The sequence below is a fragment of the Prionailurus bengalensis genome, chromosome D4 (genome assembly GCF_016509475.1).
Source record: "Prionailurus bengalensis isolate Pbe53 chromosome D4, Fcat_Pben_1.1_paternal_pri, whole genome shotgun sequence".
Lineage (NCBI taxonomy): Eukaryota > Metazoa > Chordata > Mammalia > Carnivora > Felidae > Prionailurus > Prionailurus bengalensis.
In genome coordinates, this window is record NC_057359.1 from 68,495,196 (window position 1) to 68,519,354 (window position 24,159).

The 24,159-nt window shown below is 39.5% G+C and overlaps 1 long non-coding RNA gene across 1 annotated transcript; it reads right to left on the bottom strand.

Annotated features, from left to right (window-relative positions):
* Window positions 1-2,287: 2,287 nt before the first annotated feature.
* On the bottom strand, window positions 2,288-24,159 carry LOC122474913. Its single transcript, XR_006295043.1, has 2 exons — window positions 24,049-24,159; window positions 2,288-5,370 (listed from the first exon to the last, which is right to left on the bottom strand). It is a non-coding gene; the product is annotated as an uncharacterized LOC122474913 (long non-coding RNA).

Below are 24,159 nucleotides of genomic sequence, written 5' to 3' on the forward strand. Positions count from 1 at the left end.
AGCTTTCTTGTTTCATTGTCAGGGTATAGGGGAAGAAAAAATTAGCCATCTGCTTGCTAGTGGTTGCTGACTCATAAAATGAAATAGCCCCTCTTCTCTGTATGTCAGAGAATCACCACTGAGGCTGGTTAAGTGATTTCACTTTGCACTTTCAACACCTAGTCCTTAGACTACTAAGAGGAGGCATCTAATAGATCAGATACCTATATAACTAAACAAGCATTCTTTTTTTTTAAAGTTTTATTTATTTATTTTGAGACAGACAGAGAGAGAGAGAGAAAGCCCGAGTAGGGCAGGGGCAGAGAGAGAGGGACAGAGAGAATCCAAAGCAGGCCCTTTGCCATCAGTACAGAGCCTGATGCAGGGATAGATCCCATGAACTGTGAGATCATGACCTGAGCCAAGATCTAGTTGGACGCTTAACTGACTGAACCACCCACACCACCCCTATAAGCATTCTTTATATCTACAATATATTCCATCAGAACATGGGATTCATTCTACAATTAAAATTTTAGACACCTGATTTTCTAGAGCCACTCTAGGTGATGGCCTACTGTGTATGAGGTCCTTGGATGTGCCTGACTTTCTGAAGAAGTTTAAAAGAAAAAAATTCAGTGTTATCTCATGAATCCCAATTTGGTACACCATAGGTGTTTTCAGTACCTTTTATAAACCAGATTGTATAGAAAGTGAAATTTCCTGATTGTGAAGGTTTTTTTAAAGACTGCTCTGTAAGAGTGGTCTCCTTGACAGAGGATATAAGGCAGAACCCTCCAGTGTCATTGATGAGGCGCTACAATAATTTCCCTTGTAAAATATTCCTATATGATTCATTTATTGCATGAAATAAAAGTGAATGGTAGCACACGCTTGCATGGAATATCATTTGAAATCTCTCCAAGGACCTGTTATTACTTTAAAAACACCCCCATTACAATAATTTATCATGAAATCTTATTCGTTTGCTTCAAGGGCTGTACTTGGAGCCCCAAAGAACCACCCAGGGGCATAGGCCATGGACTGGCCATATTGCTCTGGGAGATCTTCTAAATTTTTATTATGGACATGAATTTTCACACATACTCCAAATTAGGGAAAATAGTAGAATGAATTACCATGTACCCATCACCTAGCTTCAATAATTGTCAGTTCACGGCTGATCTTGTTTATCTTTACCCCCATCCCCTTCCCGTTCATCCGACCCCACACTGAATTCCTGAGAGCTTTCAAAGGAAGTTAAGAATCTTATCCTGTGGCAATAACAACTACTCACTTTCCCTACTGGAGACTAGACTTTCTTGTAACCTCACAGTAAAAGTACAGCTAATCAAAGAAGGAATGAACACATTTTCCAAGGCATTCTATTGACATGCTCAGGGTTTTTCATCAATCTTATGAAAGAGGGTGACATCTTCAGTTCAAATTAAAGTGACTCATCAAGCCAGAGGGGTGGGTCACTGAGGACATATGGCACCTTCCAGTTTAACCAGCTTTTTGACTATGAACACCTGTATAGTCATCTTGCAATGAACCTCTTCCTGACCCATCTGTAATGAAAGACTCTGTTTACCTGAACCCTACCAGTGTAGAAAGAAATGGTTTCAATATTTATTGCAGGAATCCTCAATTTTTGGAGAGTTTGAGTTTAAATCAAATTCAAAAGCAAGTTCATACCTTTACTTTAGAAGTAAAGCAAACCATTGGAAAAAGCATTGGAAGAGAAAGAGAGACTGATTCTTTCAAACAGGAATTCTCTATCTATCAATTTTTCTTCAATAATCAAGCAGGTCTCCAAAGATGTATGTATTAGGGTGTTGTTCACAATAGATTGAGTATTAGGAAAACATTGAACACAATTATCCAACAATAGAAGACTGTGTAAATAAATCATGGAACACCCACACAATGGAATATTATGAAGCCTTAAAGAATGATGGGTAAATATTTGTGATTTTAATAGTAACAAAAATGTTTTCTTTAAAAAATAAATTGTAAAAAAAAAAGAAATGACAGGACAACCTACAGATGAAAAGACACTTAAGAGACATGTTAACCAACTGCAATATATCGTATCATCTTTATAAATTCAAGTGTGCACACACACACAAACACAAAAGTTGAGGAAATTAAACAATGACCATATATTGAATGATACTATGGAAATTTTTATGATGATTTTTTAAATGTGATAATAGTATATTATTACTTATTAAGTTTTGTATTCAGAGATGAAATGTTATATCAATGGTGTTGTAAAGCTATAGATGAAACAAGAGTCACAAAGTTTGAGGGTTCATTATACTCTACTCTCTAGTTATGCACATATTTAAAACTATGCATTATAAAACATATTTTAAGTTATAAAACAGGATATATTCTGTGATCCTATGCCTTAGTTGATTTTAGATATCTTTTCTCTTACTCTTCTACAATGAAACATGACTTAGCTTTTTAACACAGACATAACATACTTTTTGGAATAAATAATTTAACAACTTGAACTACTTTGTGTTAGACATTGATCACCCAAAATTTTCTGTTTTCCCACTGTTTCTAATATATCACTGAATATAATTGTTCATAAACTGTTAAAAATAACAATGTAAGACATTATTCTCTCAAACCAAAATTGTTGATCTTCTATTAATCTAAAGCCCTTATATCAGTTATGAACTCACTTTTCTCCCGTGGCCTGGGGGCAATTCATGCCTGAAGCAAGCAAAGAGCTAAACACAACTCTTTTGAAATCCTGGACTTACAAAGCTAGATCTTAATAAACAAAATAAGGAAGCAATTTCCTAACAGGTGAGTATAGAGAAAAAACAAAAACTTTATATAAATTATTTGGATAGCTTATTATTCTAGGGACAATTTTGCCTATATTAGTAAGAAAATGTGATTTTTCCAGGTACTAGTTTTGCTTTTGCTCTGATAGGGTGGCTAGATTTACTTTGGATACGGAAAAGTTAAGTCACCAAGAAACTACACTTTCAAAGTCCTACAAGAGGCATTTAAGCCTCAAGTGGGGCTTTTAGAAAGTGACTGTAAGCATACAAAATGGAATTAGGATAAATTAAATATGAAGTATTTATCAGTGTAGAGCCTCTGTTGAATAGCACGTTATGCTACATAACTTGCTCCTACTTTTAAAAACTAAACTACAGCTCCTGTGTGCAGGGAAGAAAGCAGTTTGGAAATTGGATTTTTATGATTCTGCTTGTGTCCCCCAAGGCTCCACATTCTTTAGCTGACTAGGAAATTCTGCTTTGCTTCTAGTGTTGATCTCCCCTCCCTGGCTCTCTCAACTACAGGCCCTGAACCCAATTTTAGGTAATTAAATTCTGTCTCACTCAAGCTCTTGAGCCCGAGAACATCTTCTGTCCAGAGTACATCTTCACATCACCAGAGAGCGGGGTCTGCAATGGGCCTTACTGCCCTGTCCTGTTGCCACATGGGTGCAGGGAGCAGGTGGACTGTCCCCTGACCCCTTCTCCACTAGCATTTCAGGTCATGTGTTTTGGTCTCCAGATTGTTCCTGGGTCAGCACCCAGAGAGAAGCCCTAAGTCTCAACCTTCTGACTATTCCTCTAGTAACTGCAGCCTGAGGGCTGGCTCCCTGCATAAGGGACCACCTGGAGCCACACTGCCCCCTGGTGGATGCTGTTCTCCTTAGGTGGGGGCTGAACATAATTCGGATTATGGGATATCCCTCAGTGGTGTGCTGACTGATAAGTTTTCAGGCATTTTACAAGTTGGACTGTTAAACACAGCCATTATTAAAATTTAAATTATATAAACATACAATTAATTTACATTAAAAGCAAAGGTCATAAATACACAAACTCATCACTTCTCAATAATCTTACTACATTTTACTATTGCCTGTGCTTGTGAGTTATTTACATCTTTTGTTATCCGGATGGTGGAAATTACTCCACTTATCAAATCATGGTTGAACTGTAACCACAGGTTGGCTATGGATACAAGAGTTCAGCAACAATCAGTGAAAACATTTAGTGAGAATCAATTGGCTATATGGAATTTAAAGGAGATTGTATGTTTTATTATTACTTATAAACTGTGTGCTACACAACCTTTGTATCAGTAAAACTTATAAATGGATATCATTTTGTTTTTTCCCCAGAGAGCTAATTGTTAACCATTTTGAAACATACTGCAGTAGCCTTTCCTCCCACTCAAGGCCAGCTCTATGGACTGATTAAATGCTGCCAGTTCTGTTACCTCCCATTACTAACTATGATCCAATAGAAGGTGGGACTCTCACATCCAACCCTCTCTTGTTTTATCTTGTCCAGGTTGAAGGACATCCACTGGCATAACACACCCGGACTCTTCGGTTCCTTTACACATTGCCCCCACTCCCACCCTGGGAGGTGAACTGACTTAGCCTGCTTGGTGAGTTTAGAAGGAGAAAGAAGTCACACGTGGCCTAGCTCTTGTTTCTGTTCCTTTTCTTAGGGAATATCCACAGAAGGCATCTTTCTGCACAAGGGGAAGACTGCCATGTTCTTGTGTGGCCTCAGGGTGATGAGTAAGTTGGTCAACTGCTAGAGTTTGGTGTGAGAATCCCACCTGCTCACAGATAGAAGCTCAGCTCTATAAAGCGGCATTGATCAGTAATGAGGGCCATAAACTGACCTCCACTGATGACTCCCTTGTCTTATTTCTCCTGGTTCAAAAATTGAATGGGGGTCCTTTCCCATCAGCTTTTGCTCCTGGAGTCCCAGAATGCCTCATGGCTGCGCCCATGTGTATTGGTATGCATAAGCCTTTTCTAAGATTTGAAAACTTGAATGGCAAATTTATTTGATTCCAATTCCTTTTATTACCAACATGTGTATGTGATAATAATAATGCTGACACACAATTGGGCACCTTTTACATGCCAGATATTGTGAGTACAAAGATAGACCCGGAAGAAGAAGTCTTTTACTGACCTAGAGTGTTTAAGTAACTTTCTCCCAAGGTCACAAAGTGACCAAGCTGGTTGTCTGATTGCAAAGCCCTTGTTCCTTCCATGATACTTTGTCTTCCTTTTCTCTCTCTCTCCTTCTCTCCTTCACCCATCCTTCTACTACCTTCCCTCATTTCCACATTTTCTAGCCCTTTGACACAGAAAACTAAGACGGCATTTGAAACCTCAGATTGCAGTATTTGTGTGTATATGTATGTATGTAGGTATGTGTGTGTGTGTGTGTGTGTGTGTATGTATGTAAAATCCTAGAAAATCTTACCCCAACAGCTGGCCTCAAGAACTTTGGCAGCAAGCAGAAGGAAAATTGTGGCTGTCTTTTTAGTATCCTCATCAGGTTTCTGATGAGGAATGTCCAGCATCTATTCAAGGTCCTGGGGGAAGAAGTCACAAAGAAAATCATGTGTGAGAGAGACCATAAGACTTCATCAAGCTGGGGTCTGTCCAGGCTTGACCTGGGGTGGGCTCTATGTGGAAAATGTAGCCTTTCCTTAAATGGAGTGTTTGCTGTTACTTCCAAATTAAGGTTTCTTTCCCTGGAGTCAATAGTTGTGTAATAGGTTCAGGGATTGAGCAAACAGTTTAAAAATTACTTGAGGAATGATTGAGAAAAGCAGGGGAATACACACACACACACACACACACACACACACACACACATTCTCAATGGCAGTAATATCACCCTCAAGAGGGTGAAAATTGGTTCTTGGGGGTCTCTTTAAATATAAATCACAGAAAATACCTATCTACATGCAGTACCTAACAAATACACAGTACATCTATGGTATTAACGTGTCATAGAAGGGATATCAAGAAAAACATGTCTAAAAAGTCTCCTTAGGGGAGCGACAATTTTTTCAATGGCTGAAAAGCACTGATGTATATAGAGCCTAGCAGAGTATGTGACGCAAGGTAGATATTCAATACGTGTGAATTGTAGTTGTTACTATCATGGTTAGTTGTTACTATGATTGTCCTACAAACTCACTAGAGAACTATGCTGTCCCATCATGGTCAAGGTGGAGAGGCGTGTGTACTGTGGCAAGATCCCAGACGAAGTTAGCTTAGGGTGGATCCTGAATAAGCTAGAGGGCCAGGGTTCTAGAAAATAAGCAGATTTTTGCACACCACTAGAGGACCTCTGGATGCCCCAAAACATCTGTTGAAGTGTTCAAATCCAAAGAACAAGGCATGGCACAGATGGCTGTAGGAAGTGTACAGGCTATCACAAAGCCCATTTAATCTTCTGGGGAAAGGAAATGCTCCCAAATTCCAATTCTTCCTGGCCACATACTCCACCACCAAGTTTTGTGCACTTGCCTTGTTGCTTCTTACAGAGGATCTGGCTTCCAGGAGACATTCAATAAATGAGTTAATATAGGGCTGGGGCAAATGTTGAGCAACTTGTCATGCATGCTCCATGCGCTCTGGATGATGGAGGAAAACTAAATAATGCAATGATTATTCTTAAAACCTATGTCTATGCTACTTTTAGCTTACAAAGTGGTTTCATACATAGTGTCTTATTAAACAACACAACTCTGTTGGGTCAGTAATCTATCCCCACTTGAAGGATAAAGCAGCTCAGGCTTGTAGAGGTCCCTTACTTGTCTTCTTTAGCTACCAAGAAACAAGTAACAGCAAGGTTCTTTTCTACTATACTACACCACTTCTAATAATCCTTTCCTACAGAGGAAGAGGACACATGAAATGGTAAAGCTATGGAGGAAAAGTCAAGCACTGGGACTTGGAGACCTCCTTATAAGGAATATGGTAATGTCTGTGAATTGACCCAATCAAGTCATGGAAGACAGGGTGTTATCTTCATGGAGTATAAATCTGGCCCATGGCAGAGCCTCCTGAGGCTGGTCAAAGTCATCAACTGCCAAGTTACAGGGAAATGAAAGCCCATCAAAATAGAGTATGGAAGCATCTCAAGATGATGTGAAATTTGGGATATAAAAGACTTAGGCACAAATGTTTAGAACAAAAATATGACATGAAAAGTAAATGACTAGGTACACACTTGGCACAAATTTTTATTTCAGGGCAATAGCTTCAAATGTAGGAATGATGGATATTTGACTAAGAATGAAGAGAATTTTTCAAAGACTGAAAAGAATGTGTTTAGTCAGATACCAATTCATCTGGCCAAAAGGGCTGTAAATGGAAAACAGATGGGAAGGGAGAAAAAAACACCTAGATAAAACTGAAATGTGTTTCCATGAATGACATTAAGGAGGGCTGGGAAGAATTTCAACAGTGAGGGAGGTGCCGAGTGATTCAATACGAAAACAATCAGGAAGGACATCAGAAACAAAATGTAGGTAGCAGATGTCCAGATATCATGCACAGAACATACATAAGCAAACAGCAACTTTGATATTAAGGCCCAGGGCAACCAACAAGACCTCACGGATACCACTGAGAGTTGGCGAGATGGAACAGATCCATGGGAACACAGTGATAGAAGGGTGTGCTGAGCACAAAGACCTGTTGGAAGTAGATGGGGCAGCACTGTAGGCTGTGACAACAATAGATTCAGAGGACTCCCTGAACACTTGGATGAAGATAAAAGAAGAGAGGGACAGAAGTGACATTTTCATGGAAGCAGAGCTGAGCCACATGGAGGAAATCCACAAAACTGGCAGAGCACACACAGTGGAGATAACATTTGGACCCTTGATTCAGATAAAAGCAGAGTTTTTCACTTTCCTTCCTACAATTTCATGTCCTACAGGGTATAGGAAAGAATAGAAATAATTGTGCTCTGATTCCAACCAATGGGAAGAAGCCATTCATCGGAATGGAAGGGATGGGAACCTGGAAAAATGTGGCCACATCATCTTCAAAGTGGGGCAAGACTGAGCTGGATAAAATGTGTACAGAGGATTTTAGGAAGCTAGACTTCAACACTTTCTTTTTTTTAAATATAGGCATAATTCCACAAGTTTTCAAAAGAAGACAAAACCAGGAAGTGCTCAGAAACATGACCCTGGGCAATTCCAATGAGGAGAAAAAAGGTGGGGAGATTCTTAAAAAAAAAAATCAAAGTGATGGCATAGAACTCTTTAAGCTACGATACAGATTAAATATTTAGAAACATGGAGGCAAATGGTAATGCTACAAGACTGACCTGGAATCACACAAATAGCAGGAATGTTAAAATCCTAGAAGAATCAAAGCACAAAGCATGCAAAAATGGTAAGGACCAGAGAATAGTGTTATGGGACCAAAGGAATTATGATGAGGGATGGCAGAAAGGTTGTATTGTTTCTCAAATGAGGTTATGTTCATTTAGGTTCTGATTAGCACTGTGATTTGAGGCTGAAAACACAAGTGTATGAGTATGGTGAAATCCAAGTCTGGGGAAAATGTTACTGATCCCTTTGGGAATCTAATCTGAGACCAGACGAGGTGGTCCACAGTCTGTGGATCAAGTGGCATACATTTGCCCATCTGCAAACTTTCTTCTTACTATTACTAACGGTATTTCAGCAAGTTGATCTTCAAATTATTGCAGAAGCTACAAGATATCATTCTTTTTGGTCAGAAGAATTTCCTCCAGTTCCATTCTCTCTTTTACTATCAGAGTTTTAAAACTGGATACATCGAGGGGCCCTTGGGTGGCTCCATTGGTTAAGTGTCCAACTCTTGATTATGGTTCAGGTCATGATTTCACCACTGTGAGCTTGAGCCCTGAGTTGGGCTTCCTGCTGGGTGCAGAGCCTGCTTAAGATTCTCCCTCTCCCCCTGCCCCTGTAAGTAAGTAAGTTACGTAAGTAAATTAATAAAACTAGAAACAACTAATTGAAGGCGTAACACTAACTAGCTACAGAAGGATAGTCCTCAGCAGGATCCTGTTTATTTCTGTAGGCCAAGGAATCTTAATTAAGGTACTCCACCTTTACCAATGAAAACTGAAATATTTGGAGTTTCTTAAAACTTGCCTGGAGTGGTTTCTCTTGAAAGGACTTGCAAAAATGAGTATCATCTTTTATAATAACTATGGAGTTAGCTCATAATCAATACACCATTTCTTTAAGCTTATTTATTTTGAGCGAGAGAGCGTACACACAAGTGGGGGAAGGGGCAGAAAGAAAGGGAGAGAGGGAATCCCAAGCAGGCTCCAAACTGTCAGCATGGAGCCCAACATGGGGTCCAATCTCACAAACAGTGAGACCATGACCTGAGCTGAAATCGAGTCAGGCGCTTAACCAACTGGCACCCCTCAATACACCATTTTATGAAGTTCAAGAAGAGGCAAAACTGATCTGTGAGGATATAAATTGTAATAGTGGTTGCCAAGATAGATGGAGCAAGGATAAGATGGAAAGGGACCCTAGTGAACTTGCTAGGATGATGGCATATTCTATTTTTCAACTGGAATGTTGATTACATGGATATATGCATTTGTCAAAACTCATCAAACTGTCACTGTATGTAATTACCCCTGTATAGAATACATAAAAAGAATATAATAAATCTGGGTAGTGAGATGAAGAGAAAAAAGAATGATTTTTCTATGATGACTTGACAGTGATTAAATGAAGTTAACACGGTCAAGGAATCAGAGAAAACTAGAGGCTCAGAACTTAAAACTTAGCAGTGCTCTTGAAGTGGACTTAGGGAAAAGCAAGTTTCACCAATGCCCGTGAGTTGTTAATTTCCCATTGGCAAAGTTTTCCAGATTGTGAAGAAATGGCATCACCACCTTTTGTCCAAGTACCAGTGGTTTACAAACTTCCATGCACATAAATATCACTGTGGGTGCTTGTTAAAAACGAAGTTTCTGGAGTGCCTGGGTGGCTCACAGTAGGTTACGCGTTCGACTTCAGCTCAGGTCATGATCTCATGGTTCATGAGTCTGAGCCCCACGTTGGGCTCTGTGCTGACAGCTAAGGAGCCTGCTTTGGACTCTGTCTCTCTCTCTCTCTCTCTCTCTCTCACACACACACACACACACACACACACACACACACACACAAATAAACATTACAAAAATTTTTTTTAAAATGTAGTTTCCAGGGGCGCCTGGGTGGTGCAGTCGGTTAAGCGTCCGACTTCAGCCAGGTCACGATCTCGCGGTCCGTGAGTTCGAGCCCCGCGTCAAGCTCTGGGCTGATGGCTCAGAGCCTGGAGCCTGTTTCCGATTCTGTGTCTCCCTCTCTCTCTGCCCCTCCCCCATTCATGCTCTGTCTCTCTCTGTCCCCCCCCAAAAAAAATAAATGTTGAAAAAAAAATGTAGTTTCTGGGTCCATACCTGGAAATTATGGCAAGGTAAATCTACGTTAGTGCCTAGGAACCTGCATTTAATAAATACCCTTGGTAAGGTTTTTCTTAATGTTTATTTATTTTTGAGGGAGGGAGGGGCAGAGAGGGATACATAAAACCCGAAACACTCTCCAGGTTCTGAGCTGTCAGCACAGAGCCCGACGTGGGGCTCAAACCTGAGTCGATCATGACCTGAGTCAAAGTCAGACACTCAACCGACTGAGCCACCTAGGCACCCCCCCCCCTTGATGAATCTGAACTACTCATGGACCTACACTTTGAAAAACACTTCATTTGATAATCAAATCATAAAACTGGCTACTACTTCCTCTAACTTCAGGCTCTCCAGGCAACATTCTGATAATAAGGCATTTTTCCATGCCTTCACAGAAAAAAATACGTTGCTTTACAGAAAACATGTATTCCAGCTCGTGTGACAGCACTCTTTCTCATTCTAAATAATAAATAGGCATTGGTTTTGTAGTTACAGTTTGGTGACCTTGGTAAATATTGACTTGCCCCTTATAAATGGATGTGCTTACCACGTGATACGGAAAAATTGTGCTTCTTGAATTGTGAGAAACAGAAATGTGATGTGTGCCAAATTTACTGAGATAAAGGGTATTTCCAAAAGTTCCTCTTTAAAGAATACCTATGCCTGACATCATTATGGCCGTTACGTTCTCTCTTTTTTTCTAATTAATAAACTTTATTCTTTTAGAGCAGTTTTAGGCACACAGCAAAATGAAGTAGGAAGTACAGAGAGTTCCCATATATCCCCTATCCTCCCCACCAACACAACGTTCCCACTGTGGACATTCTGTACCTCAGCTGTATATTTGTTATGTTCAATGATGCTACGCTGACACATCGTTATTACTCAAAGTTCATAGCATAAGTCAGGTTCACTCTGTGTCGTACATTTTAAGGGTTCTGACAAATGTTATGTTCTTTTAAGCCACTGAACTTAACAATAAGCATCTGTAAATTAATTTTTCATTCTAAACCTAATTCAATGGATTTTTCAATGATTTGTGTTGTGGTTTTCTGAGTCTAAATAAATGTTCATTACTGACATTTTGGAAAGTGGGAACATATAAAAAAAATTACCAGTTATTCTACCACTCTGGGCTCACCACTGTGAATATTCGAATTTTTTTCTTCAGGTCATTATTCTATCTTTATGTACACGTATTTTTTAATTTTTTAAATTTTTTAAAATTTTATTTATTTTGAGAGAGACAAGTCAGTGCGAGCTGGGAAGGGGCAGAGAGAGGGACAGAGAGGGAATCCCAAGCAGGCTCTGCACTGTCAGCACAGAGCCCAACGTGGAGCTCAAACTCGTGAACCGCAAGATCATGACCTGAGCTGAAACCAAGAGTCAGACGCTTAACTGACAGAGCCATCCAGGTGCCTCTAGATACATGTATTTATCATGGTGGTGGTAATGGTTGTTGTTTATTTATTTATAAAACTGGGATTATACTATATAAACATCTCCTAACATTGCATCATTGTATCATATTTTAATAATATTAACTCTCCTCTTATCTGATTTTCATCTTTCTTTTTGTATTTATCACCACCTTACATATTTGTTTGCCTATTTTTTGTCCCTTCCTGAATGAGTGTTCCAGGATAGTAGTTATTCCATGAGAGAGTTCTGCTCACTATGAAAAGCCAGTATCTATAATAGTATCTGACACACGTTATTCATATATATTTGCAGAATGAATGAATACATGAATGAGTGGCATTTTATTCTATCAGTAAATATGCTCCCAAATCATGATTTATAATGCTTAAGCAGTCATATACAATGTACCTTGTTGAATGCTCTCCTAGCATTCAACAGTAAGGCCACTTCCACCTTCCCATTTTTATTATTATAATTAATAATGATCTGTACATCTAACTTACAAAAGGGAGTTCTTTTTTCTGAATATTTTCCTAGGACAAATACCCAGAAATAGAGTTATTCTGTCAAAAGTTATTTAAAAATTTTTTTTAAGTTTATTCATTTATTTTTGAGGGAGAGAGAGAACAAGCAGGGAAGGGACAGAGACAGAGGAAGACACAGAATCTGAAGCAGGCTCCAGGCTCTGAGCTGACAGCAGAGAGCCTGATGCAGGGCTCAAACCCATGAACCACCAGATCATGACCTGAGCTGAAGTCAGATGCTTAACCAACTGAGCCACCCAGGCACCCCCCAAAATTATAAAAAAATCTCAAAGACCATTTCAAGTATTGCCAGCTTCCAAGAGTGTGTAGGGGACCAGAATATGCCACTCCAAAATACACCACTTTGGCATAAGGATTATTATGAGCTGGAGGCAAAACTGACAGAGGCAGAAAGAAGCCTACCTGGAGCTTCCCTTATCTAACTAAAAGCAGGAACTTCTGAGAAATGAGGACTGCCATAACTCACCTCTCCCAGGGAAGTTTTATAGCCATGAAAAGGACAGAAAGCCAACACTGAGATGGACCTCCACGAACAAACCTTACTCCATTAGTTTCCCCCAAATATTTACCTTCCCACAGTTGGTCACCCTTAGAAGCCTACAGCCCTTTTCCTTTTTCCTGTCACTTCTCTATGAATTTACTGTGCTTTGCTAAGATGCCATATAAGCCCAAGTTCTAACCACCTCTTTGAGTTATTTATCACTGAGTTCTCCTACATGTATGTGCAACGTATGTGTTAATAAAATTCTTTTGTTTTTCTCTTGTGAATTTGTCTTTAATTGGTCTAATCTGCAAGGGCCCAGCCAACGACCCTAAGATGGATAGAGGAGAAAAGCTCTTTTCCTTCCCTATAAGTGTAAAAGAGGAAACTGACACGACTTTTAAAGGCTTAGATCCAAATGGCACAGCATTACTCTCACTGATGTACTGGTTAAAGTCCAGCTTTGATATGGCAGGGACTATACAAGCACATGAGTGCCAACAAGCCTAGTTCACTGGGAACATTTATGTGCAACTATTACATCACCCTTTTTGGTTTCCCAGAGTTCTTACGGCTTTTCTTTTTTTTTTTTTTTAATATATGAAATGTATTGTCAAATTGGTTTTCATACAACACCCAGTGCTTATCCCTTATGGCTTTTCTTTTGATTGTATTATTTCAAAAAGATTTGGAGAAGTGAAAAAAAAGTATTCTTCATTTTAATTCACCATATTCAAAGTAGAAGTTGAGTATTTGCTTTGAAAATGGCTATGTACTTTATTTTTTGGTATTTATATTATTCTCTCTCTCTCTATATATATATATACATATATATATATATATATGTGTTATGTAATACATTTACAATACTCCTCATTCTTCAATCCCATCAGTATCACTTAATTGAAAAAGTAATTTTTCTTTGAGAATGAAATCCCTTAGAATAAGAATATATTAAATTCCATAATTTAAAAAAAAACATTTTTAAAATGCCTATTATGAGTTGGTCTTACAATTAAGATGCACAGTAATATTTTCAATTCAATAGTCAGTAACCACAAAGCATTTATTTTTTTTTAAAGCATATTGAGCTCTTATTAAATACATGGTATGTAAGGGATATAAACAATTATAAGATACAGTGCTGTCTTCAAGGGACCTTGCAATATGGAAAATTATCAAATGTAATAAAAATGAACATCTAGTATCCACATGCAAAAGAAGGAAATTGGCCCCTCTATAACACCGTATGCAAATGAGACTCAAAATGGATCAAAGACCTAAACATAAGATCCAAAACTACAAAACTTCTGGAAGAACACATAGGGGAAGCCTTCATGACATTGGATGTGACGATGATTTCTTGGACATGACACCAAGAGCACAAGCTACAAAAGGAAAAATACACTGGACTGCATGAAAATTAGAGTTTTGTGCATCAAAGTACACTGGTATGGTCTAAATGTTTGCGTTCCCTCAAAATTCACATGTTGAAATCCTGACCCCCAAGGTGATTGTATTAGGAGGTGGGGCCTCTGGGATATGATGAGATCATCAAGGCAGAGCCCTCATGAATGAGATTACTGTCCTGATTATAAAAGGGACTCCAGAGACAGCCCTCATCCCTACTGCCATGTAAGGACACTACAGAAAGACGGCCGGCCATCTATGTACCAGGAAGAGGGCTCTCACCATCCACTGAATCTGCCAGCACCTTGATCTTGGACTCCCCAGCCTCCAGAACTGTGAGAAATAAATTTCCTTTGTTTATGAACTACCTAGTTTGCAGTATTTTGTTATAGTGGCCTGAATAGACTAAGACAGACACTGTTAATAGAACTAAAAGGCAACTCACAGGAGAAAATATTTCTAGATCACTTATCTGATAAAGGATTAACATCAAGAATACATAAAGAATTCCTGTATATTGCTGTTGACAACAAAAAACACCCCAATTCAAAAATGGGCAAAGGAATTGAATAGATATTTCTCCAAAGAAGATATGCGAATGGCCATGAAGCAATGAAAAGACACTCATCACTAATCATTAAGGAAATGCATATCAAAACCACAATGTGATACCACCTCACACCTGTTAGAATGGTTATTATTAAAACAAACAAAACAAAACAGAAACAAAATGAAACAGAAAAAAAACAAGTGTTGGCAAGGATGTGGAACAATTGAAACCCTTGCGCGTGGCTGGCAGAAATGTAAAATGGTGCAGCCACCACAGAAAACGGTATGGCCGTTCTTCAAAAAATTCAACATAAAAGTATCACTTCACCCAGTAATTCTACTTCTGGTTATATACCCAAAAGGATTCAAAGCAGAGATTTGAATAGATATTGTACATCCATGTTCACAGCAGCATTATTCACAATAGCCAAAAGGTAGAAAAGAAAGCAAATGTCCATCAGATGAATGGAAAAACAAAATACGGTATATACCTACAAAGGAATATTTTTCAGCCTTGAAAAGGAGGGAAATTCTGGTGAACTTTGAAGAAATTATGCTAAATGAAATAAACGAGACACAAAAGGACAAATATTGTACGATCCCATTGATATTATATACCGAGAGTGGTCAAAGTCATAGAAGCACAAAGTAGAAGGGTGGTTCCAGGGACTGCGAAGGGAAGGAATGGAGAGTTGGTTACTGGGCACAGAGTTTCCATTTGGGAAAATGAAAAGGTTCTGGAGATAGATGGTGAAGATGGTTGCACACAATGTGAATGTGCCTAATGTCTCTGAACTGTACATTTAAAAATGGTTAAAATGGTAAATTTTGCTTTGCATATTTTACCACAATAAAAAAAATAAACATAGAATAGAAAGTGATAAATGCTAAAAAGGCACAAGTAACCTTTCCCTAGGGTTTTCTTCAGACATGGTATCTAAGATTTCAATCCTATTTCCACCCTGATTCTTCTTACCCGCCTGCCCACATCTGCTTTATTTGTCCTTATCACCATCTAATATTCTATAAATTTAACTTTATTTTTATTGTCTGCTTTCCTCCTTAGAATGTAAGCTCCATAAAGGTAGAAATCTTTGCCTAATTTATTCACTGCTTTATCTGCAGTGACTTGAACACACAGTAAATGTTCAGTAAACATTTGTTGAATGAGTAGACGAAGTGTTGAGGCAATTGAAAAGAGAGAAAAATAATTAACTGGGGCACCTGGTTGGCTCAGTCCATTGACCATCCGACTTAGGGTCAGGTCACGATCTCACGCCTCATGGGTTCAAGCCTCATGTGGGGCTATGTGCTGACAGCTCAGAGCCTGGAGCCTGCTTCGGATTCTGTGTGTCTCTCTCTGTCCCTCCCCCCGCTTGTGCTCTGTCTCTGTCTCTGTCTCTCTCTCTCAAAAATGAATAAACATTAAAAAAAAAAAAAGAAAAAGAATTTACTGAGCAGTTAAAGGAAATACTCGAAGAGAACAGGGAATTAAATGTACTTTTAAGGATGAGCAGGATTTGAATTCATGAAAGGCACAAGTGATTTGCCCATCACAATGGCAAAAAGAGAAAATAACAGAGCCTGTTAAGTGCTGGCTGGGGGCGGGGAACTAGTAATCTCAAACAGTGTTGATAGGAACATACGTTGACACAGCAATTTGGATAGAATTTTGGTAGGGTCTATTAAATTTAAAATACATAATGTCTAGGACCCAGCAACCTCACTTCTTTGCATCTTTCATAGAAAAATTCTTAGACATGTGCACAGAGGAGGAAAACTGAAGTACAGCAAGATTAAGTAACTTGATCAGGGTCATCTCATAATTGACATGAGGGTTAAAAGTTAATCTAGCAGGCATTTAGAAAAACACCTGGCACATAATAAGCACTATTAATTGTATTTTCCCATGCATTTTCTGTATAAACCTTGTATGCTTTTGCTTAATTGGATTATAATGCTTTGTTTTCCAATTTGTGAGTAATTTATACATTAAGGATATTAAATTTGTCACATGTTGGAAATATTTTTCAGTTGGTTGTATGCTTTTTATTCTGTTCACATTGTTACTGTATGATGACATCATAAAATCTTTATGTAGTCAATTCTATTAATTATTTATAATTTTATATATAGCTAGTTTATATATAAGGTAGAAACTATAAAACCAATTTCATGTAACAATAAATACTCAAGAAAAGAGGTATCAGTGGGACAACTGCTATATGAACTTCAAACACTTTGGGTCCTGGGGCTCTTCTTAATTAATATAGTGCAACAATTCTGCAAAAAACATAGGCAGGCATATATTACAAAACCACAAATAATAAACATGGGTCCAGGAGAAAGGAATGCACACTTCCCATTGAAAGATTTAAAAAACATGCTTTTTAAATGCTCTAAAGTTTCTTCAGAGAAGCTTGTAGAATTATATTAACTTACTCATGGTTTCCTTTAAAACAATATTCTAGTTCTCATACAATTTTCAGAACACTTGGCCAATATACAGATCAGATAACCAACTGTGAAAGAGAGAGAGAGAGAGCGAGAGAGAGAGAGAGAACTGAAAAGACACTGAGTCCCTGTGCCCATCTTTCCCACCCTACCTAGAGTCAATCAAGCCACACTGCCTTCCTGGAGCCTGCCCCAATCCCAGCACTCTACACAGTTACTTGTTTGTTTCCCCTAGTAACCTCCTAAGGGCAGAGACAGAGCCTTGCTAGACCTGTGTAGGGCCTGGCATATAATTGTTTCCCAATGAATACTGGAGAATAAATGATAATAAACTCATTAGCAAATAAACATGATTTCAACAAAAAGCCAGCTCTGATTTTTAGCTCCAAAGACAAGTCAGGTATATTTGAAATAAATCATAAATTAAAATCAACTTTAGCTAGAAATGAAAAAACCTGTTGAATGAGAAAAAAACAACGTTGAGCTGGGAAAAACGAGAAAACAAAAGAACCCAAACTGTTTAAACACACTGAACTTTAGCAAAAGATCTATTTCACAATTTATTGCTAACGGTTTTTCTAGTCTTGCAAAACTAATGGGAAAATCAGTTCAAATGAGAAAAAGGAATGTTGGGTTGTGTAAATAATACTGTTTAAACATAAAACATGTGAATGCCAGGCCTTTGCCCCACTGGTTGGCTGACTACACCGTTAAATCAACTTTTCAAGTCATAGTTAGATAGCTAAGCTGAGAAAAGTAGTTTTGGAGATAATGTGTATAAAAGTTGAAATTCTAGAGGTTAAAAACCACCTATATGGCTAAAGGCTTTCCAAAAGGTTGTTACAAATTGTAAACTCACTAGTAAACTATGGAAACACTTTTCCCATATACTTTTGATATTTTGGGAGGTTACTAAGTCTTAATTGTTAATTTTAACACAAAATGTCACCTTTGTTTTAATTTGCCTTTATTCCTGGGAGGCTCAGTTTTCTTCTTTTTCTGTTCCAGGTACTTTTCCTGATGTTTAAAGAATGTGAGTGACAAAACAAAGATCCCTGTCATCTAGCAGGGGAGACAGACACTACACAAGAAACACAACAGGTAAAGTTGCATGTAAGAAAACAGTTAATTTAATAGGGAAAAAAAGGAAAGCAGAGTAAGGGGCATGGGGAATGCTGGATGGGGAAGCGTGGGGCATTATCATTATGTCATATTAAATAAGATGATAAAAGGGACAGGGTAGGTTTCACTAAGAAGATGAAATTCGAACAAAGATTGTAGTAGGTGAAGGAGAGGGCAGATATCTACCTACAGAAGAGTGTTGCAGGGAGAGAACAAAAGACCCAGGTGGGAGTGGATCTGGCCAGTTCAAGGGATAGGAAGGGGGCCAGTGCAGCGGGAGCACAGTGAAGTCAGGGAATTATGTAGCTAATAAAGTCAGAAAAGTAATGAGGAGGAAGGAGGAAGGGCATTGTAAAGACTTGGGATTTGACTGACTGAAGTGGGGAGCCATTACAGAGTTTTGAGCGTAAACGAACTGACCTGGGTATTGTAGTTAAAATAGACTTTTAGGAGGTAAGAGTAGAAACATGATGGGCACATAAATGGGTGACTGTGGTGGCAGAGATGGAGACTAGGCATGACCTTGCAGTAGAACAGTAAGGCTGTTCTAGCTATCATCACCTCTGAATATCCAAACTGCCAGAAAGATTAGTGTTTAATTCTTGGTATGGTACTATTCTCTGAAGGATCAACCAGGCAGTTGGTGGCAAGTTGACTGTCTTGGGCCCTGTGCATACCGGGGGTCAATTTGTCCTCATAAGAATAAACATGTATTCTTGGTATACGTTTACATCTCCTGCCAGCAGAGCTTTAGCCTGTAGCACTGTACAGGAGTTTACAGAGCACCTGATCCATAAACACGGAACCTCCATGCATCATAGCATCCAACCAGTGACCCACTTCGTACTGGAGGTCTAGGAGTGATCTCATGATCATAGGACCCATTGGTCTTTTCATATACCACCCTCTGCAGAGGAGCCAACCCGAGAGAGCAATGGAATGACTTGCTGATGGTACAACTGAAGTAACATCTCAGACGGAATACTGTGCAAGAACAGGGTTTCATTCTCCAGAATGCAATCTATACACTGAATCAGAGAAGCCTATAGGGCACTGTTTCCCCAGTAGGAAGACTATTTGGGTCCAGGAACCAAGGTAGGGAAGCAGGAGTGGTCCCATTTACCAATCCCAGTGACCTACTGGGTACCTTTCTGCCTCCTGGAGGGCCACCCTACAGAAGCAATGACCTTGTAATAAAGAGCACTACCAACCACAAAGAATAAATTCCCTAACTTCACTCTCTTTGCTCACTCCTATCTCCTGCAGGGACTCCCCAGGAAGTCAGTTGTGGTAGTCCACATAGGTCAGCCTTCTTGGAGCCAATTGCTGAGGAAAGAAGAGGGAAGAAAGAATGATGGGAGGAAAAGGAATGAAAGGTATCTGGCACATTCTCTCTAGCAACTCTACTTTTCTGAACACTATTGATCCTCTTCATGTGCTTTTTGTTTTTATTTCTTTTAATTTTTTAAAGTTTATTTATTAATTTTGAAAGAGAGCATGCACGAGTAGGGGAGGCTCAGAGAGAGAAGGAGAAAATCCCAAGCAGGCTCCTCTGTCAGCGCACAGCCCAATGTGGGGCTCGAACACATGAACTGTGAGATCATGCCTGAGCCTAAATCAAGAGCTGGATACTTAACTGACTGAGCCACGCAGGTGCCCCAAACCTCTTCATGTGTTTTTTAAAAAATAGCACTTATCACCTGATTGTAGATATCTTTGATTTTTAGTTCTTTATTATCCCACTAGAATATAAACTCCATGAGGGCAGGGACTTTGTTTTGTTCCCTATTGTATCCACAGCACCCAGAACAGTTCCTGGCATGGAGAGAGTCTCAACAACTATTTGCTGAATGAATAGCTTGAAGTCTGGCATTTTTGCCCTAAGTCAGCAGTTGCTAAATCTCTGCTTGCTCATCTACTTCTCTGAAATCATTTGACTGATTTCCAAAAATGAAAGCAAAATTAACCACCTTGTTATCAAGTATTTGGAATTAACAACTCCTACCCATCTTTTTATCCTGCACAATAGCTCTTGAAGAAGGCCTTTATCCTACAAGGCCTTACTCATGAGCAAACTCACCTCAGTGGCCTTTGGAGGGACAGTTGGGGAGTGAGGTCCTATCATCTATCATGTGAACTGTGGGACTCTGAGTAAAGGCAACTACATCTTCCAAGGAGGCATACAGCCTGTCCAACCTGTGCTATTGGGCCAAGAGTGGTTATGCCTGGCATACAGTTTTTCCAGAAATTAAAAGAAAACAAAAGCAACATTTTATCTGAACACTGGACTTTAGAAAATGTATCAGGTGAATCTTTCAATTGGCATTTAAAATCTACTGCTGCCACAACTATTTGAAAGAATATATTCTCATATATGTATCTAGAAAATTTCTAAAGACCCTCAAAACGGTGGTTATTTCTAGATATTTCTAGAATATTTCTAAATCAGTATTTCTAGGGGCGCCTGGGTGGCGCAGTCGGTTAAGCGTCCGACTTCAGCCAGGTCACGATCTCACGGTCCGTGAGTTGGAGCTCCGCGTCAGGCTCTGGGCTGATGGCTCAGAGCCTGGAGCCTGTTTCCGATTCTGTGTCTCCCTCTCTCTGCCCCTCCCCCGTTCATGCTCTGTCTCTCTCTGTCCCAAAAATAAATAAACGTTGAAAAAAAAAATTAAAAAAAAATAATAAATAAATCAGTATTTCTAAATATCTATTTATTTTGCCACAAGCAAAAGATTTTTTAAAAAATATACTCCAATATATGGAGAGGCATTTCTCACTGCCCTTTTACTTCAGATGGATAACAGTAGTTGTAGCAGGAAAGGTTTTAATTATAACAAATAAATACAATAAATAAAAGTATATTAAATTTAATATAATAAAAGGTTATGTTATAATAACAGTAAATTATAACTTCATATTATAAGTGAATGAAATTTATAATAAAATATAAAAAAACTACAATAAATTATAAAATGTTTTCACAGGCTTTCTTACAACTATTTAAATTTCAACTAAAATGACTGTTAACTAAAGTTCCTTCACCATTTTTTCAGCCAACGCATATTGAGCATCCACATTGCACTATACTTTAAAGATACCATTATGAGCAAGATTGACACAACACCTGGCCTTATGGAGCTTACAAATCAGTTGGGAGTCAGTCAACATACACTATTGAGCACCTACTGTGCTCCAGGCACTGTTCTAGGTGCTTGGGAAAGACCATGAGTAAGGCAAATGAGTTCCTGCCCCTAAAATACAGAGATGGGAAGCGAGTAGTATTGTGAGACAGGCCATAAACAGGTTGAAAAATAATAATTTCAAGTAGGTCCATGAAAAAATTTAAGCCAGGGTAATGTTGCACCTATCTCACGTAGTTTTGTTGGGGCCCAAATGAAATTATCCATATAAACAGAGTAGGATGGAGCCTCACCTAGAGGGTTATTATACGTTTATTATAGAGCATTGCAGTTTTGGGAGAAATGCTCTCCAAGGAAGTAAAATAGGACCTGCAATCTGAATGATGAAAAGGAGTTAGCCATTCAAAGATGTAGGAAGACAGTTTCAGGCTGAAGTGACCATTACTGCAAACTGCAGCGGTGAGAACCAGCTTAGCCTGCTTGGAGCATGAGAGAAAGCTGGTACAGAGGGATGGCAGTGAATAAGCCAGAGACAGAAGAAAAGAGATGAGGCCAGAGAATCTGGCAGGACTCAGATCATGTGAATTCTTAAAAGCCAGGTAAAGAGTTTGAATTTTATTCTCAAGTGTAATTAGGTATTAAGAATAGATGTGAGGGGTGCCCGGGCGGCTCAGTTGGTTAAGCATCCGACTTTGGCTCAGGTCATGATCTCACAGTTCGTGAGTTCAAACCTCACATCAGGCTCTGTGCTGACAGCTCAGAGCCTGGAGCCTGCTTCGTATTGTGTCTCCCTCTCTCTGCCTCTCTCTCTCTCAAAAATAAATAAACATAAAAAAAGAATAGATGTGACATGATTTGATTTACGGTTGAAAAGACTACTCTGATTGCTGGGGAGGCTAATGGGGAAAAGAATAGAAGTGGAGAGACCAGTTGGGAGGCAGGTGAAAGATAATGATGGATTAGCCTAAGGCTGTACAATTAGAAATGGTAAAAATGGCTGACTTTGGGATATAATTTGGAGAATAAAGTTGACTGGACTCGATAATGGATTAGATATGGTAGATGGGAAGACAGGAACAAAGGAGAGATTTACCAGGGATGATGACTAGATTTTTGATCTGAGCACCTGGGTAGATACTAGTATCGTGAACTAAAATGGGGGAAGACTGGGAGAAAAGCAGGTTTCAGGGGGAAGAGAGGTCCAGACAAAAATCAATGGTTCTGTTTGGTTGTGATAGTCTTCAGAAGGTTGTTATACTCTAAGTGAAGATATTGTTTCGGCAATTGGCTAACTCTGTCTACACCGAAGGGGACAGGTCCAAGCTGGAGGTATTTCAAAACAAAGGACAAGATAAGATCACCTGGTGACCAACAGTGGATATACAGGAATACAGACGGCAGAGGATTAGATATTGAATTACAATACAAGGAGATACGTGCTGTGAAAGGGGAAATGCCAGGTCAGTGGAGAAGGAAGTTGGTCAGGGAAAGAAAGTTCCATGGAAGAATTATATCTGAGCGCTAAGATCCAAGAAAAACCAAGCAGGGACATTATATGAGAATCATGGCACAGAGATGTAATTTGCAACTGGCCACATAGTTAGTGGTATAACTGTTATTTTCCTTTATACTTGAACCACTTTATGTCAAATGTGTACCTTACTGAGAGCAGCCGGACACCTGGAGCAAGTTCTCTGGAGTTATTCTGCTTGGGTTCAAATGCTGCATCTGTCACTTACTAGGTGGGTGACTCCAGGCACATTACTCAGCATCTCTGCACTCCACTTTTCTTATCTGTAAATGAGCATACTACAAATAGCTAACTACTAAGGTGATGCTTACTATGTTCCTTGTACTAAGTTTTTACATACGTTATTCAACACCCCCCTCCAAAATCAATGGAGTTGAGTTATTATTATCTGTGCCTTACTGATGAGGGAATGGAAGCACATTTACCCATTCCAATATTTATCGTGTGCCTGCTGTCAGGCACGTTTCTTCACACATCGGTTAACACAACAAAATCCTCGCTTTTGTGCAGTTTCAGTCTGGGGTTTGAGGAAAAGAACGATGATAAACTTAATAAATATGTATATTATCTAGTAATTATAAGATGATAAATGCTATAGAGATAACAGAACAGGATAATAAAGCTAGTGTAGTTACGGTTTTCAGCCGAGTATTAGGGTAGACCTCACTGAGAAGGTGACTTTTGAGCAAAGGTTTGAAGGAGGCGAGACAGTGAGCCGCCACTCAAGCATCTGGGTAAAGAGGACTCAGGAGCGGGCACAAGTGCAAAGGCAGGCTCTCAGGCAGGAGCACGTGCCTAGTACCCACCAACCACCCGAGCGCAAGGGAGAGGAGGGAGACGTGGTGAAAGGCAAGGGCTATGTATCCAGTTGCAAGCAGTCTGACTTCTGGGTGACAGCAGCCACTGGACAGTTCCACCCAGAGGAGTGAAAGAACTTGACCTCCTATATCGGTCCTTCTATTTACGCCCAAGGTCCACCCAGGCAGTGTGGCACAGGGGTCTGCGCTCTCAGGAGTAAAGGATCAGAGTCGTCACCACAGTGGCTCATCCACACGGCAAGCGCCCAGTAAGCGCCGGCCCAGTACCGTGGTTAACACGATCCTTTCACTCAAACCCCGCCTCAACCTACCGCCCTCCTGTTCCCCAGCTCCAGAGCTCGGCTTCCACTTAGCGCGGTCTCCACGTAGCGCTTCCCCGGCTACGGATTGCGCAACTCAGGCAGCCGGGAGGAGCCTGGACG